Genomic DNA, 17,485 nt, shown 5'->3' on the forward strand with positions numbered 1-17,485 from the left:
TTCCCTCGCTAGCAGCTGAGGTGTTTGCCTCGCTGATCTGCTGGGCCAGCTCACTCTCATCCGTCAGCTTTCCATCTTTCCATTTTTCCTTGGTGTTTCCTCCACTCCAAGTCTCTTTGTCCTTATGGGTTTGTGGCTTTAAAAAAAAATCATCCATTTTCATTGTATTGGAATGTTTGGAGGGAACAGAGATAAACATAGAGGTTGAAACCACCATCTTTAACTGATCATCAATAAGTTTTCCATATCACTGGAATTTGATTATTTTTGTCTATAAATTTTTATTGTGAGTCTGGTGTTTTGGTTTAAATCATCTGAAAACCCTATGTATGCAATAACTATTTCTAAAAGGAACAAATGCATGAATAATGAGATATCCAGGAGACTGACTTAATCCTCAAATGTCATCCAATCCAGTTAAAACCAGTGCCCAGAAAGTGACACCCTTTGGGTCACCCTTCAGGGAGCCTGTTTCCCCTTGCACTCCTTAGCTCAGCTCATTTCTCTCAGTGACTACTGAGCTAAGAAAGCCCCCAGAAATAGTTAAGAATTTTAAAGGCTCTTAGCAGCAAACCAAATGCAAGACAGAGCCATGAGTCAACTGTTCCACCTCCCTCAACCTCATCGCCCAACTCTCTGCTAGAACAGACCACTTCCTTGTAATACACACGCTCTTTCTCTAGCATGGAGATTTAGCTTAACTCTGCCTTCCCCCACCTTCAGCCTCATTTCTTCTTTTGAAAGGGCTGGGCTCCTTTTTGTGCTTTTTTTTCGTGAATCTTAAAAATGAAGCCCAGGCTCCTTGGAACACAGAGCAACGTTAGAGTTCAGTATTTGTGTGTAATCAGTGTAGGGCTAGTGGCTTTGGGGTTCTTTGTTGGTTTGGTTTTGTACTTACCAACATATTATTCTAGAATCCAAGAATAAATGAAAAGCAATTTAAATATGTATTAGAGTGTCTCATAAAAATTACAAAAATGAGATTTTATTCATAATATACAGAAAAAAAAATCAAGTTTACTCCTTTTGCAGAAATGAAAGCCATAGGAATCAATAATTCTTCAGACCCAGAGATCCCATTTAGTTAGCTTCTTTTACTGACACAGGGGATAGTTCAATCAGATTCCATATATATCTGAACAGTAGACAGTAAAGATAAGGGAAGCCCTAGAAGCTCCTAAATGGTATCAGAACACAGAGGAAATTTCTATAGATGAGATAAAGAGAATTAAATTTGGGGGTGGGGATACGATCACAGGAGGAATCTTGCTGTTTCAAAGTTTACAGTAGTGAAGTCAGCTAAACAGGCAAATTGAGTTAAATTGGAGGCTCTTCAACGCACTCCCCATCAGCTTACTGGGTGCTAGTCTCACAGGATCCAGCATGTTATGGATATGTACTCTCCCTACCTCCATCCAGGCATCCCATATATTATTTTCCAGCACATATTTTCAGCTCTATGTATTGGGATATATTTTATTCACATCAATTTATTTTTTTAAATTTTTACTTATTTATTTATTTATTTTGAGATGGAGTCTCACTCTGTCACCCAGGCTGGAGTGCAGTGGCGTGATCTCGGCTCACTGCAAACCCCAACACCCAGGTTCACGCCATTCTCCTGCCTCAGCCTCCTGAGTAGCTGGGACTACAGGCGCCCACCACCATGCCTGGCTAATTTTTTGTGTTTTTAGTAGAGATGGGATTTCACCATGTTAGCCAGGATGGTCTGGATCTCCAGACCTTGTGATCCGCCTGCCTTGGCCTCCCAAAGCGCTGGGATTACAGGCGTCAGCCACCACGCCTGGCCTATTTTTTTATTTATTTATTTTTGAGACAAAGTCTCACTCTGTTGCCCAGGCTGGAGTGCAGTGGCACGATCTCAACTCATTGAAACCTCTACCTCCCATGTTCAAGTGATTCTCCTGCCTTAGCCTCCCCAGTAACTGGGATTACAAGTGCCTGCCACCATGCCCGGTTAATTTTTTGTATTTTCAGTAGACTGGGATTTCACCATGTTGGCCAGGCTGGTCTTGAACTCCTGAGCTCAAGCGATCCACCCGCCTCGGCCTCCCAAAGTGCTGGGATTACGGCCATGAGCCACGGCACTGGCCTATTCACATCAATTTTTTAAGTCATAAAGATAATAGGATTGCCCTAATAAAAATTCCCATTATATTAATATTTCCTGACAAAATATTTTTCTTATAAAAATGTCACATTTGCCTAGATATTTATGGTTTTCAAGACATTTCAAAACACCTTATCTTGCTTCCTCTTCACAACAACGTTATGTATTTGAAGAAAGGTAGTCTTATCAGGCATCTTATTTGTTGATTAGTGTATTTCCTTATCACCCCATACTACAAAAGACTAGAGGTAGAACAAAAATACTGCTGGAAAAGGTAGGGTCGGGCGCCACTGCACTCCAGCCTGGGAGTCAGAGCGAGACTCCGTCTCAAAAAAACAAAAAAAGTATTAAGGGTCACTTGAGAAATTCCTGCCAAAGATGCATGAATTAAATGAATTGAGTCCCACATCAGACAAAGCCAAATTGAGTGACTTCTACAAAATAACTGGCCTGTAATCTTCAAAAGCACCCAAGTCAGAAAAGTCAAGGAAAGACAGAGAAACTAACCATTGCAGACAGAAGACTAAAATCACTGACAACTAAATGCAGCAAAGGATTCTCAAGTGGATCCTTTGTGATGGATTCGCTGGACTACTGATGAAACTTGAATGCGGTCTGAGGATTAAACTGCTGTAATACAACAGTGTTAACTTGCATATTTTAAAAATAGTATTGCTGTAAAAGAATGTCCTGTTTTTAGGAAACACACACAAACGTATCCAGGAGAGATACTTACTATCCAAGGTAGTCAACTTACTATTAACTGTTTCCAGGGAAAAATGTTCTTTGTGCTGTTCTTGCAAAGTGTCTGTAACTTTGAGATTGTTCAACATAAATTTTTTTAACGAAGTTAGTTGTCATTTTTAAGAAGAACAACAACAAAAATAGAAAAGAACAAAAAAAAAAAGAATAAGCCACATTAAAAGATGCGACACAATGCTGGCAGGGAAATGTTAAGTGGTATGATTCATACATGAATTCTTTTCCAAGCAAACAAAATGCCCTGTGCAGTAAACTACTGTCTCAGGTGGAAAGTGAAGTAAAGCCTCACCCATTCCAAACAAGGCAACCAAAAGCCTTTTCTTATTCCATGACCACAGACAAGTCTTAGAGAGAACGTGCAAAAGCGCAGGAAAAACACATGACCACATTTCCTATCTCATTATTATTGAAAAGGAATTTCTCTTATTTTTAAAAAATAAATAGCGCTTTTTAAATGGTAAAATTAGTCTCCTTCCATTTAAAGAAAAATACCATCACAATGAAAAGCTTTGCACTAGGAAAACGTTTCCTCAAGCATAGTTTTGGAAAACAGGAAAACGAAACAAAATTGCACCACCCTGACAGAGTGACTATTATGAGTCTTTACTTGTCTCCATATTAAATGGCTGTAATCATGGCATGCCATTGAATTTCCTCTGTGTGCTGTGTTGAAAGTAGCCTAATGGTTAAGCACAGGTTTTGAAACTGACCAACTTCCTCATCTGGCTTCTGCCACTGTATGTGACTTTAAGTTACTTTCCAAACTGCTGTAAGCCTCAGTTTCCTCCTGTATCAAATAGGGACAATTTACTCCCTTATCTTGGGGTTTATGAGAGATTTAAATAAGATCATGGATGTAAAGTACTTAGCACAGTATGTGGCATGTTTTATGTATTCAGTAAATACTTATTTCCTCATGACTACTTTTCCATATTTTAAATAATCATCTGCTGTGGTCTGAACGTTGTGTCCCCCTAACATTTCTATGTTGAAATACTAACTCCTATGCTGATGGCATTAGAAGGTAGGGCATTTAGGGAGGTAGTTGGGTCATGTGAGCAGGGCCCTCACAAATGGGATTAGTGCCCTTATAAAATAGGTCCAAGGGAGTTCATTTGCCCCTCCCAGCATGTGAGGACATAGTTAGAAGTTGCTGCTCTAAGAACTAGGGAGTAAGCCTCATCAGACACCAGATCTGCTGGCATCTTGATCTTGGAACCATAGCTCCCACTCAGCCACTCGATCACGAGGGTAAACAACCGATACTGTACTCTAGTGTGTTGTGTTCAATACATGACATGAGATGTTCAGCACTGTATTATAGATGGTTTTGTCCAACTGCAGGCTAACAAGAGTTCTGAGTATGGAAACATACTCAGGTAGGCTAAGCTAAACTATGACGTTTCATATGTTAGGTGTATTAAATGCATTTTTGACTTATAATAGGCTTATCATTATAAGTCAAGGAGATGGAGGAGTAACTGCTCTCTGCCTACTGACCCTCCTTAGTAACATGGCTACTGGACCTTATCAGGTACTGGAAGCAGGCAAGGGCCTGGCAGCTTATAGGGTCCCATGGGTTGGACAACTGTCAGTATTACCGTGCAAGAGCACCCAGTAAGGACCAAGTAGAAAGGGGATCCTCATGAGAGCCTGGCCAGGTATTTGAACCAATACAAATGTGTCAGTTCTTCCTGAAGCCCAAGATGTGGAAAGGCTAGGCAATGGGTGGGTTGAGGTTTCCCTACCCCCCATCCTTTAAGAAGATAAGAGTGAGGGCACAGCATGCGTGGTGGTGCACACCTGTAATCCCAGCACTTTGGAAGGGTGGCAGATCACTTGAAGTCAGGAGTTTGAGACCAGCCTGGGCAACATGGCAAGACCCTGTTTGTACTAAAAAAACAAAAATTAGCTGGGCATAGGGGCACGTCCCTGTAATTCCAGCTCCTCTGGTGACTGAGGCTCAAGAATCGCTTGAGCCTGGGAGGCAGAGGTTACAATGAGCCGAGATCGCACCACTGCACTCCAGCCTGGGTGACAGAGTGGAAATCTGTCTCAATCAATCAATCAATCAATCAATCAATAAAGAGTGAGAGGAGAGAATCTTCCTCTGGGTTCCTCAGCAGGAAGTGACACCCGACTGCCTTTGTACCACAGGTGAACAGAAGTAACGTTTTCTGCATGCCCTGCCGTTTAGAGTACCCAGACCACAAGCTCTTATCCCAAAGTGCCAACAAAGAAAACTACAACTCATCTGAGAGGCTGCAGTTTTCTGAAGGAGCCAACATTCAGAGGGAAGGTCAACACAAATGAATAGAACATACGCCCAGAGAAATAGCTGCTGCAGGAGGAAGACAGTATCTTGACTCTGGAAGTAATAGGAGCACCAAGGATAGATTCCAGGGTAGCACACAAACTGCTCTGAAGAGGAAAAGACCATGATTTCTGAACAAAACAATTCGATAGATGAATGGAAGGACACAGTGGAGCTCAAACTGGAAGATCAAGTGCAAGAACACACGCCTACCCTGAGGCAAACAATCTCCCTGCTTCTTGACACTTACTTATGGGCTTTCCTTCTTTCTGCCACTCTGGCGGAAACATCTGTTCCTGTCTTAGGTCAACCCTGCCACTTGTGCGTTAGATACTCGTTAGACACCTTCTCATCTAATAGAGGCATTGCTCCAACAGTTGTCTCCATCTGGCTGTTGTACAATCTTTTTATTTATTTATTTATTTACTTATTTTGAGACAGAGTTTCGCTCTTGTTGCCCAAGCTGGAGTACACTGGCATGATCTCGGCTCACTGCAACCTCCGCCTCCTGGATTCAAGCAATTCTCTTGCCTCCACCTCTTGAGTAGCTGGAATTACAGTCATGCGCTACCATGCCCAGCTACATTTTGGATTTTTAGTAGAAACAGGGTTTCACCATGTTTCTGGTCTCCAGATTCCAGGCTGGTCTCCAACTCCTGACCTCAGGTGATTCCCTCGCCTCGGCCTCCCAAATTGCTGGCATTACAGGCGTGAGCCACTGCACCTGGCCTGTACCATCAATTTTTATCTCTCTACTGCATATCCTCTAATATTTCCCATCTTAAAAAACATTCTCCACTCATTGCTACCAATTATTACCCCATTTCTTTGCTGTCCTTCAGAGTAGAACTACTCACTTTTCTATACAAATATTTCAAGGCAAACTCCAGAAGATCACAGTCTGTTTTATACTTGGTTCAGTGAAGTATGTTTGTAGTTTCTTCAAATAACAGATTTATTTAAGTGTTTTGAATATTCAGCACTCATTTAACTTCTTAACCTACCAGAATATCATTGTATTTTGGTATTAAGATAATGGTTTTAAAATTATTTGAAATCCAAATATTAATAATAAAAATAAAAGGAAATGTTCTTAAAAGAAGAAAAAAAGTCCTTACTTCTCTCTTGATCCCAGTCCAATTAGATTTTCATTGTCACCATGGCAGCCAAACAGTCCTTAACTCTACTCATGACTTCCAGATCAACTGACTCCACCTCTTAGCTACCCTAAACCTAATTGACACTTCTTTCTTTTTCTTTACTTTCTCCTTCCTTCCTCTTTCCCTCCCTCCCTCCCTTCTTCCTTCCTTCCTTCTTTCTTTCCTTCCTTCCTTCCTTCTTTCTTTCCTTCTTTCTTTCTTCTTTTCTCTCTCTCGCTCTCCTCTATCTCTCTCCCCCTCTCTCTCTCTTTCTTTCTTTCTTGCTTTCTTGCTTTTTTTTTTTTTTTTTTTTGACAGAATCTTGCTCTGTCACCCAGACTGGAGTGCAGTGATACGATCTCAGCTCACTCACTGCAACTTCTGCCTCCCGGGTTCAAGTGATTCTCCTGCCTCAGCCTCCCAAGTAGTTGAGATTACAGGCGTGTGTCACCACGTCCAGCTAATTTTTGTATTTTTATTAGAGATGGGGTTTCACCATGTCGGCCAGGTTGGTCTCAAACTCCTGACCTCAAGTGATCTGTCTGCTTCAGCTTCCCAAAGTGCTGGGATTACAGGCGTGAGCCCCAGTGCCTGGCCAATTGCCTTCTATATTAAGACTCATTCCTCAGGTTATCTCACACAGGATCATGACTTTAAATGCCATTTACCTGATGACTATTTCTAAATTTTTATCTCTAATCTATACTTTTGTATTGAATTCTAGCTGAGAGATCCAGCTGCTTACTCAATATCCCCATTAGGTTATCTAATAGAAATCTCATATTTTACATGTTTAAAATAGAACTCTTGATTCTTCCCCCAAACTATTTTTCCTGAAGTTGTCTTAAACAAAAAATAAATTTCATTTTTCCAGTTTCTCAAGACAATAACTTTCAAGTTTTCCTTGACTCCTCTTTCTGTTTTACCACATTCAATCTAATGGCAAGTCCTCTTCATTCTAGCAAATCACCATTGCTCTATTCTCCACGATTGCTACCATCCAAATACCTTCATCTTTCAGCTAGATTATTAGAATAGATCTTTAACTGTACTACTAACTGTACTACCCACTTCTACCCTGACTCCCTTAGAGTCCAAGAACTTTCCAGAGCAATCTTTTCAAAGTGTAATTCAGAGCTCTGAGAATTAATTTTGTCCTCTCACTCAGCCTCAAATATCAGATTGCCATTCTACCTTGAGGTCATAAAGTACTTTTTTTCAACTCTTGATAAAATATAAACATGAAAGGTAAAATCACTCCTTTGGTGACCATCATGAACTATGACATATGCAGAACCTCCTCATTTGCTGTACATTCTCTTCAAAAATCTGAAGTGATGACTTATGACAAAAAAAATCCTGGCCAGGAGTGGTGGCTCATGCCTGTAATCTCGGCACTTTGGGAGGCCGAGGGAGGCAGATGACTTGAGGTCAGGAGTTCAAGACCAGCCTTGCCAAAATGACAAAATCTTACCTCTACTAAAATACAAGAATGAGCTGGGCGTGGTGGTGCACATGTGTAATTCCAGCTTCTCGGGAGGCTGAAGTGGGAGGATTACTTCAGCCAGGGAGACGGAGGTTACAGTAAGCCGAGATTGTACCCCTGCAGTCCAACCTGGGCTATAGAGCATGACCCTGTCTGAAAAAAAAAAAAAAGAAAGAAACCCAGAAAACGTTGTGAAGCCATGGATTCAAATGAGCAACAAAAGCATAATCAACAGTAAAAAGGCAAATAAACTAATTAAAATGAGGTATTACATTTGAACAGACATCACTTCAAAGAAGACACACAAATGGCCAATACACACATGAAGAGATGCTCAACATCATTAGTAATTAGGAGAATTCAGTGTAGCTGAGAAAATACACATGTTTACCCAAATCCCAATAAAAACCTTGAACTCTAAGGTTGAGGAGAATCTTACAGGCTTCCAGAAAGAATGAACACGTTACCTGCAATGGGAAAAAAAATATTAGAAGGCAGTATCAAACCTCACACCTAAAACATTGGAAACTAGAAAACAGTGACATATCCTCACACAATACTGTAAGAAAAGGACTGCCACCCAAAGATCCATGCCCAGCAAGTATTTCCTTAGTTGATGAGAGTGAAAGAAAATAAATACAAGGAGATGTAAAAGAGAGTAAATCATTATATTGGCAATGTACTCTATTTGAGGAAAATACTCAGGAAGAGACTAATGAAACATCAAATTAATTAGAATATATTGTAAATCTCAATATAAGAAAAGATACAGAAGAGTGATTGGTAAGCAATGAACCTTTATACATGTATATACACATATTGCAGAGATGGAGAGATTCTGACTGAAGATAAGGTAAGTGTAAACAAGGGCTCTTGAAATGGAAGATTTATAAGAATAATTCAAATGACACTCTAGAATGAAAATACTCACATGATATCAGAAAACCCCAGGTGTTGAATATTGGGTCAGGGAAGAGAAGGAAAATACAAATTTTGAAAATTCACCAAGCCCATGAATTTCTAGCTGAATTTTATCTAACCTTTAGAGGACTGACAGTACTACTTTTACTTAAATTACTATAAGCCATAGAAAAGGATGAAAAGCTCCCAATCCACTTTATAAAGGCAAAATAAACTGAATCAAAACTGATAAAAATAAGACAAAACTGAAAATTATAGACAGGCTCATGAATATAGATTCAAGAAATCTAAATAAAACATTTCTAATTAGAATCCAGTAACGTATCAAAAAAAAGATAGACCATGACTTCTTCCACGAAAATACGGGTGGTTCAGTACCAGGAAGTTTATCAGTATAATCTATTACACCATATTTTGAAGGAGGATGTATGATCATATCTTTAGGTACTTACAATTTATTTAGTAAAGCTGGGTATGGTGGCATGCACCTGTAATCCCAGCTATAAGGGAGACTGAGATGGGTGGATCATTTGAGGCAGGAGTTTGAGACAAGCCTGGGCAACATAATGGGACCTTGTCTAAAAAATAAAATAAAATAAAAAATTAGTAAAATGGCAGCTATACCTAATGAATAAAATAAGAGTTAAAGAAATTGTTTAGTATAAAAAGCTATTTACCAAACCAATAGCCAATAGTATCCGAAAGCACAAAATGTATATATATATGTATATATACATACAAATGGCTAAAGCCATTTGAATTGAACAGAAACTACACAGGAATGCTCACCATTGTCATGACTAAACATTGGCTTAGAAGAGATTTCAATCACATTAACACAACAGTATTAAATAATTGACCTAACATTTGAAAACAAGAATAAAACACTTTGCTTTTCTCATGGTGTGATTGTTAAAACAAAAACAAAAACAAACAAACAAAAAAACCACTCAAGTGACTCTGGTAAAAAGCTACTACAGGAAATAAAATACTAAGATAACACAGTTATCTTAAGTGTTTTTAAATTAATAGTTTTTCCATATCTTTTATTTATTTATTTATTTATTTTATGAGACAGGGTTGCCCAGGCTGGAGTACAGTGACACAATCTCTGCTCACTACTATCTCCACCTCCTGGGTTCAAGCAAGTCTCCCACCTCAACCTCCCAGTTGGCTGAGACTACAGGCACATACCACCATGCGCAGCGAATTTTTGTATTTTTTGGTAGAGATGGGGTTTCACCATGTTGGCCAGGCTGGTCTCTAACTGACCTTGCCTTGGCCTCCCAAAGTGCTGGGATTACAGGCATGAGCCACTGTGCCCGGTCAGTTTTTTCCATATCTTAACAAGAAGTACATAGAAGTAGAAACATGGAAAAATATTTCCTTCACAACAATGGTAAAACGTAAAATATTTCAGAATAAATTTAGCAAGAAAAAGCAAATCCCATATGGTCACACACACACACAGTTTTATTGAAGAAAGTAAAACACCGTCTGAACAAAGGAACGGAAACTATGTTCTTAAATGGAAAAACAAATACTATAAAAGTGTCAGTTTTCAGAAAACTAATATATAAATGCAACATAAATTCTATTTCAACACTATTAATTTCCTATTGCTGCTATAACAAATTGCCACTAACTTAGTAACTTTGAAATAACACAAAATTATTCTCTTACAGTTCTGGAAGTCAAAAGTTCAAAATCAGTTTCACTGGGCTAAAGTCAAGGTATCAGCAAGACTGATTTTTTTCCGGAAGCTCTGAGGGAATAATCAATTTCCTTCTGTTTTCAGCTTCTCCTGGTATCTGTATCCCTTGGCCTGTGACCCCTTCCTCCACCTTCAAAGTGAGTCACTCAGATCTCTGCTTCTGTCATCACGGCACCTTCTTTTCTGCCTCTGACTCCCCTTGTCCCTGTTACAAGGATTTTTTGTGATTACTTAGAATCCATGGAATAATTTGGGATCATATCCCTATCTCAAAATAATTAGTTTTAATCATATCTACAGAGTCCTTTTTGCCATATAATGTAACATTCACAGGTTCAATGGACTAGGAAGTAGTCATATCGTAGGGATTGAGGGACGCACATTATCAGTCTAACACAAACACCAGTAAGATTTTTAATATTGTTATGGAACAGTAAATGCCCGAGAATAGCCAAGAAGATAGGGAAAAGAACAGTAAGTGGGGAGGGAACCTTAAAAAAGGCATTATGATAAAATACACATAGTACTTTGGAGGCATAAATAGGTTAGTAGAATAGAATAGAGAATCCAGAATGATATCTCAATATATGTGTAAATATTTATTTATTTATTTATTTATTTATTTGAGACGGAGTCTTGCTCTGTCGCCCAGGCTGGAGTGCAGTGGCGGGATCTCGGCTCACCGCAAGCTCCGCCTCCTGGGTTCACGCCATTCTCCCGCCTCAGCCTCCCCAGTAGCTGGGACTACAGGTGCCCGCCACCACGCCGGGCTAACTTTTTGTAATTTTAGTATAGACGGGGTTTCACCATGTTAGCCAGGATGGTCTCCGTCTCCTGACCTCGTGATCCACCTGCCTTCGCCTCCCAAAGTGCTGGGATTACAGGCGTGAGCCACTGCGCCCAGCCTCAGCTGATCTTCTGAGAGGCATCAAAGCCACTAGGGGTGAGGGTCCCAGAGAGGAAGGACATTTTCAAGCCCCTTCCACACCATGCAGGTGTGAATTTAACACTTGACAAAAGTGCGATTTCAACTCAAGGAAAAAAGAATGGGTTATTTAATAAATGATGCTAACACAACTACGAAGTCACAAAAAGAGAATAAAAGTAGACCTCTGTCTCACACAATACAAAATGGTATAAATTACATAAAGAATGAAGGCTCAGAGGTGGACACAGTGGCTCATGCCTGCAATCCCAGCACTTTGGAAGGCTGAGGTGGGAGAATTACTTGAGGCCAGGAGTTCAAGACCAGTCCAAGCTGCATAGTGAGAACCCCATCTCTACAAAAAAAAATTTAAATTTAGCCAAGCATGGTGACATGTGCCTGTAGTACCAGCTACTTTCTGAGATAGGAGGATTGCTTGAGTCCAGGAGTTTGAGGCTGCAGTGAGCTATATTTGGGCCACTGCACTCTAGCCTGGGCAACAGAGCTAGATCCTATCTCTATTTTTAAAAAGAAAAGAAAAGAATGAAGGCTCAAATGCAAACTGAAACAAAAAATCATGTAAGAAAACCTAGAGTATGTACAATCTAGAGATGAGGCATACCTTCTTAACAGAGATTGGAATCCCAGAAACTTAAGAGAGAGAGAGAAAAAAAAAGCTGAAATATTTGAACATAAACAGATAAAAATCCCTTATCTGGAAAATGTGCCAGGTACAAAATCAACTGACAAAAAAAAAATTCAAAAAAATGTGTAATGCCAAAGCCAAAGGTCAGCATCTGTAACATACAACAAGCTCTTGCACATAGACAAGAATGAGACAAATAACTCAAAAACCAGCATGAGCTACCTGCCTGTCAGTTGTTGCATTTTTCCATCTTTCTATCTCTAAGAGAGGCTGGCTCATCTTGGAGCAGAATGTTCACAGTCTTGAAATACTACTATTTCATAATTCTGAAACTGTTAAAACCAAGTGAATGATGACTTTGCTGATGACTAATACAAAAATGGTTATCTGTTCCTGCCAGTGAGAGAATCAAATATTTTTCACTTCCCTCTGGCGCCATTTAAACTGAAAGAAGAAGAATGCCCTTATTCATTGGATTTCTTTCTTTCTCTTTCTCTCTTTTAGAGATCACTTAAAAGTTTCCATGATGAGCTTAGTTTCAGGTTTATTTTCTTTTTTTCTAGTAACAGCACTTAATGTTGTTTTGCTTTGCAGAGTAATTCTTCCATCGGAATATCAGATTTTATTTTATTTTATTTTATTTTTGAGACAGATTCTCACTCTGTCCCCTAGGCTGGAGTACAGTGGCACGATCTCGGCTCACTGCAACCTTCACCTCCCAGGTTCAAACGATTGATTCTCCTGCCTCAGCCTCCTGGGTAACTGGAATTACAGGCATGTGCCCCAGGTCCAGCTATGAATTTCAGATTTTAAAGTGGGGTATTTTGTTAGTTGCACTATGTCAACTTTCCCCCTCTTCATTTATTCAGTAAGCTTATGCTAGGTTTGAAAAGAAAATAATAATGACCCAGAGTTGGCAACACAGGGGGAAAATAGAACCTCATTGTGTGTCTAAGCCTGTATGCTCACTCGTTACACCCACAAAAGAACTTTCTATTTTAATTCAAACTCTTCCTTCCTCTTTTAAAATATCAATCCAGGCTAAAAACAATGTGTGTTCTTACTGAAATCTAAATATAAGTTCTAAAGAAATTCTAACTCACATCTGTGGTGCCAAGGGGCAGAGAGGGACAAATAAAAGTTTTTTTCCAAAACAATATGGCAGAAGGGAGTAACTGGCTTCAGTCTGACTTTCTTACCCTCTCTAAGCCTCAGTTTCCTCATCTGTAAAATGGGAAGACAACTAGTACCTACCTCATAAGGTTGTTTTGGAGGTTAAATCAGATAATGCATATGATTTACCCAAAGAGCCTTGGATTAGTAAGATCTCAATAAATGTTCATTATTATTACTTTGTTCTTATGGAGGGCCACCAGCAGTTGGTTAGAAGAGTGGCTGTTTCCATCTCTCTTCCTGGAGGCCAGTTTCCCTCTGCTGTGCAATGTGGAGGCTAAGCCAGCAGTGGTTTTCAAACTGGTTCTCCGAGCCCTGGGATTCCAGGGAGGCCTGTGGGCTGTAGAGGGATCAGCGTGAGGTTGAGATGGTGGGTGAGACTCTGAGACTCCCACAGCAGCTTTGATTTTTTTCTATTTTATATAAAAGGAACCTGCCTACATTTCACTTCAAAAACCATTAATCCTTTAAATCTGCAAGGCTAAGGCAATTCTTGTTATTCTGTGGGCATTCTTCCTTTTTAAAATGACTTTTCCTAACTTTTTAGTAATCTTTTTTTTTTTCATTATCCATCCTTAACCACCCGATCCCTCCTGAGAGAAGCAAAGCATTTGAGAAGCCACATCTGTGTTAGGATGAATTACTTTGATGTATTATGCCTTTGGGGAGGTGCTTGCATTTTAAAAGAGTCCAAACAAGAAGAGGATAAATAGGATAAAGAAAGATTGCTTTTCTGTTGACAGAAACCCTGGTGCTACGGGGAAGACTTTTGAGGGTGGGGTGAGAGGGAAATCTTTTGTAAAACTGCTAAAATGGCAACTCTAACCACTGCCTTAATGAAATAATAACAGCCACTAGCACTGGTAAGGAGATTCTAACTTATTCAACAATTTAATCTCCATCTTCTTAGCTGACGAACACGAGCCTCCTGTAAGTGAGATGCTACTGTTTTCCCATGTCCATTTCCAAGGCAAGGACATGGAGGCCCTGCGTGGCTCAGTGACTTGCCCTGGTTGGCAGAGTTAGGCCCTGACTCAAGTCTCGGGCACTCTCCCCAGGACCACACTGCTACCTCCACCCATATGGGAAGCCAAGCCTGCTGATATCCAAGGCGCCGACTTTTGAACACTCCCTTTGCAGAAATGGCACAAGCTGGGCCACTCGTTTTTCTGATGCTTCCTCCTTGGAAAGAAAGGAATGGCTGTAGCAGACCTGTCAGCTCTCAATGAGCTCTTTGTGCAAGTAAATTCCAGAGTTTTTATGAACGATGATTATAGCAAGGGCTGCTTTTCCCCCCCAGTAGTTATGGTCAAAAGATTGCTGTTTTAGCCATGCCTGGCATTCCTCCAGAAAACTCTTGGATATATGCACTATGAGTTACAGACTTGTGGATTATTGAACCTAGGAGACTGGAGAAATCAAGAAGCTCTCGATTTTAATGAGTAAATATTTCTTACCCTGTCAAAATCCCTGGTGACACAATTTTTTACTGTTCAAGGAAGTAAACATAAATGTCATTAATCACTGGAAGAAAGGTTATCTTTTTCTATCATATTTCCACAGAGCAAAGTTGTCTGGTTTTTACTTATACATGTCTATCAACATTAACTGGTATGAGGGCACATGTGTAATAAGCTCTCAACATATATATTTGTTAATGAATGAATGAGTTAGTATGTCCTTTAATTTGGAGGCCAAGCAGTCATGTTAGCAAAAGCAACAGAAACAACATGATAACTTCCTCTGGGATACCCCTTCGCTATGGTGGACTCCTTAAAAATTCTAGCACACATAACTGAAGTTAATTGTTTACTGCACTCAGGGAGATCACTACCTTGACCATCTTAGCCACTGAGTGGGGAAAAATAAGTTGGAATATTGATGATATTTTAAGGCTTGGTTGAAAGCAAGTTTTTCATTGCAGGAGTTTGAGATATAGTAGTTTAGGACTGGTAGACACAGCAAGGCAAGAATTTTGAGACAGGAATTTTGAAGAGTCTTGGAGAGAAAATTCATGTGTTACAATTCAATGAAAGGTTCCACAGTATGATGTTCATTCAAATAAATTTTTCCAAAGATATTTGCAACTTTTGTTATTCTGAGCAAGAGGTTCCTGGAGTGGAAGAGTCATGGTGATGAAGACAGAGGAGTAATAAGGTCATATTCATGAAGCCAAATAGTTCAATCAGTTTCACCGACAGCAGGATTTGCAAACCATAGCCCAAAGGCCCAATCTGGTCCATGCCTGTTTTTATAGTTTTATTGGAGCAGTACTATGTTCGTTCCTTCAAGTGTTGTCTGTGACTGCTTCTATGCTACAAACAGAGTTAAATGGTTATGACAGAGACTATATGGCTACGGAGCCTAAAATAGTTACTATCAGGCCCTTTGCAGGAAAAGTTTGCCAGCCCCTGATATGGATGGTAAGCTGTGTGGGAATAGACTGTTTCACTTCTCATTTCTTTTTTACTTTTTCATCAAATTATGTATTAAGCACCTACTGTGTGCAAGGTACCTTTATAGGTGTATGGAATCTAGCACTTAACATGCTGAATGCCTGCTCCCATGGAAAAAAATCAGCAAATGATATAAGCCACATAGAAACAAGTGCTATGAAGAAAACTTAAGCATGGAAAGAAGATAGAGAGGTATTAGGTTGGTAGAGGCGGGCAACAGGGACTCTTTGGGATGTGACAGTCAAGGAAATCCTCACTTAAGAGGTAATATTTGAGTAAAAAATCTGAATGGGGCGAATGATGTGAAGATATGAAATAGAGAATGTCTCCGTCTATTTTTTGCTGCTATAACAGAATGTCACAGACTGGGTAATTTATAAACAAGATAAGTTTGTTTGGCTTATGGTTCTTAAGTTTGTTTGGCTTGTGGTTCTTGAGGCTGGGAAGTCCAAGGGCATGGCCCCAGCATCTGCCAGGCCACCTGGTGAGGGTCGTTTCATGGTGGTAGGGCAAAAGGCAGAAATAAGTGCATTAGGCAAGAAAGGGAAGTGGTCTGAACTCAGTCTTTGTATCTCCCATGATAACAATGTGAATCCTGAGCCCTCCTGACCTAATCACCTCTTAAAGTCCCCACCTCTCAATTTCATTCCAATGGCCATTAAATTTCAACATGAGTTTTGGCAAGGACATTCAAACCATAGCAGAGGCAGAGGGTAAAGAAATGCAAATATCTGGAGCCCAGAACAAACTTGGTGTGTTGATAATGGTAAGCAGGTCAGTGCGGCTAAAGCAGGGTAAGCAAAAGGCAGAGTGGAAAGAGCTGACACTGGAGAGCTAGCAAAACCAATGAACTAGTAAAGGCTTAGGGGAGGTGGCAGGGTTTGAATTTTATTCTGAATATGATCAAAAGCTAATTGGGGGGTGTTAAGCAAAGGAGGGATGGGATATGATTTACATTTCAAAGGCTCACTGAGGCTGCTTTAAATCATTGACTATAGAGGAACAGAATGGAGGCAGGGATGCAATCACAGGAGAGAAATTGTGCTTAGATTACATGGCAGAGATTGGAGGTGGTGATTGGGCATCAGTGTGAGTTAAGACAAATTTTAAAGGCACAGCTAATAAAACCTGCTAATGAGTGGGACATGGAGTATGAGAGAAAGACAAGAGTCAAAGGTAATTCTGAAGGTTTAGAATTGAATGATCGGGTGAATGATACTGCCATTTACTGAGATATGCTGAAGACTTAAAGGCAAGGAAGGATGAAATTAAGAGATCTGTTTTGTTCTTGCTAAATTTCACTTGCCTGTTAGACATTCAAATGAAGATGTCAAGTTGACAGTTGGATATGAATATGTGCAAATGGAATAGATGGGGCATAAGATCTAATTTGGGATTCATCAGCATATGGATGGTATTCAAAGCCATGGAATTTGCTGAAATCACCCAGGGAATGACTACAAATTAAAAAAAAAAAAAGGCAGGGATGATTACTAAACCCTAAGGCTAGTGGTGAGTTGGAGCTGGCTCACCACTGACCCTAGGGTTTAGTAATCAGCCCTTGTAATTGAGCACGTCTCTTCTCAACTCCCCATTCAGTGACATCATGCTAATAGCTTGGAATCAGCCATAGTGGACATGTTTAAACCATGAAAATTGGCAAACACTACACATCATGGTCCCCCTCCTTCCAATACAAACAGTTATCAAATATTTACCAACCCACCACTGCGTGGGGCTCTCATATTTTGAAGTCATGAAAGGCAGGAAGAGACAGTATGAGAGACTGAGAAGAACTGGAATGCGAAGAGGTAAGAG

At 39.9% G+C, this 17,485-nt stretch overlaps 1 long non-coding RNA gene across 1 annotated transcript in view; it reads right to left on the reverse strand.

The window, feature by feature from the left end:
• Positions 1-6,520: 6,520 nt before the first annotated feature.
• The window catches only part of LOC105498704 (uncharacterized), a 51,464-nt gene continuing 40,499 nt past the window's right edge, over positions 6,521-17,485 (reverse strand). The window contains exon 4 of the long non-coding RNA XR_011612435.1: positions 6,521-9,331. This is a non-coding gene — a long non-coding RNA (uncharacterized lncRNA). The remainder of the gene's footprint in view (positions 9,332-17,485) is intronic.

This window comes from Macaca nemestrina, chromosome 14, assembly GCF_043159975.1.
Source record: "Macaca nemestrina isolate mMacNem1 chromosome 14, mMacNem.hap1, whole genome shotgun sequence".
NCBI lineage: Eukaryota > Metazoa > Chordata > Mammalia > Primates > Cercopithecidae > Macaca > Macaca nemestrina.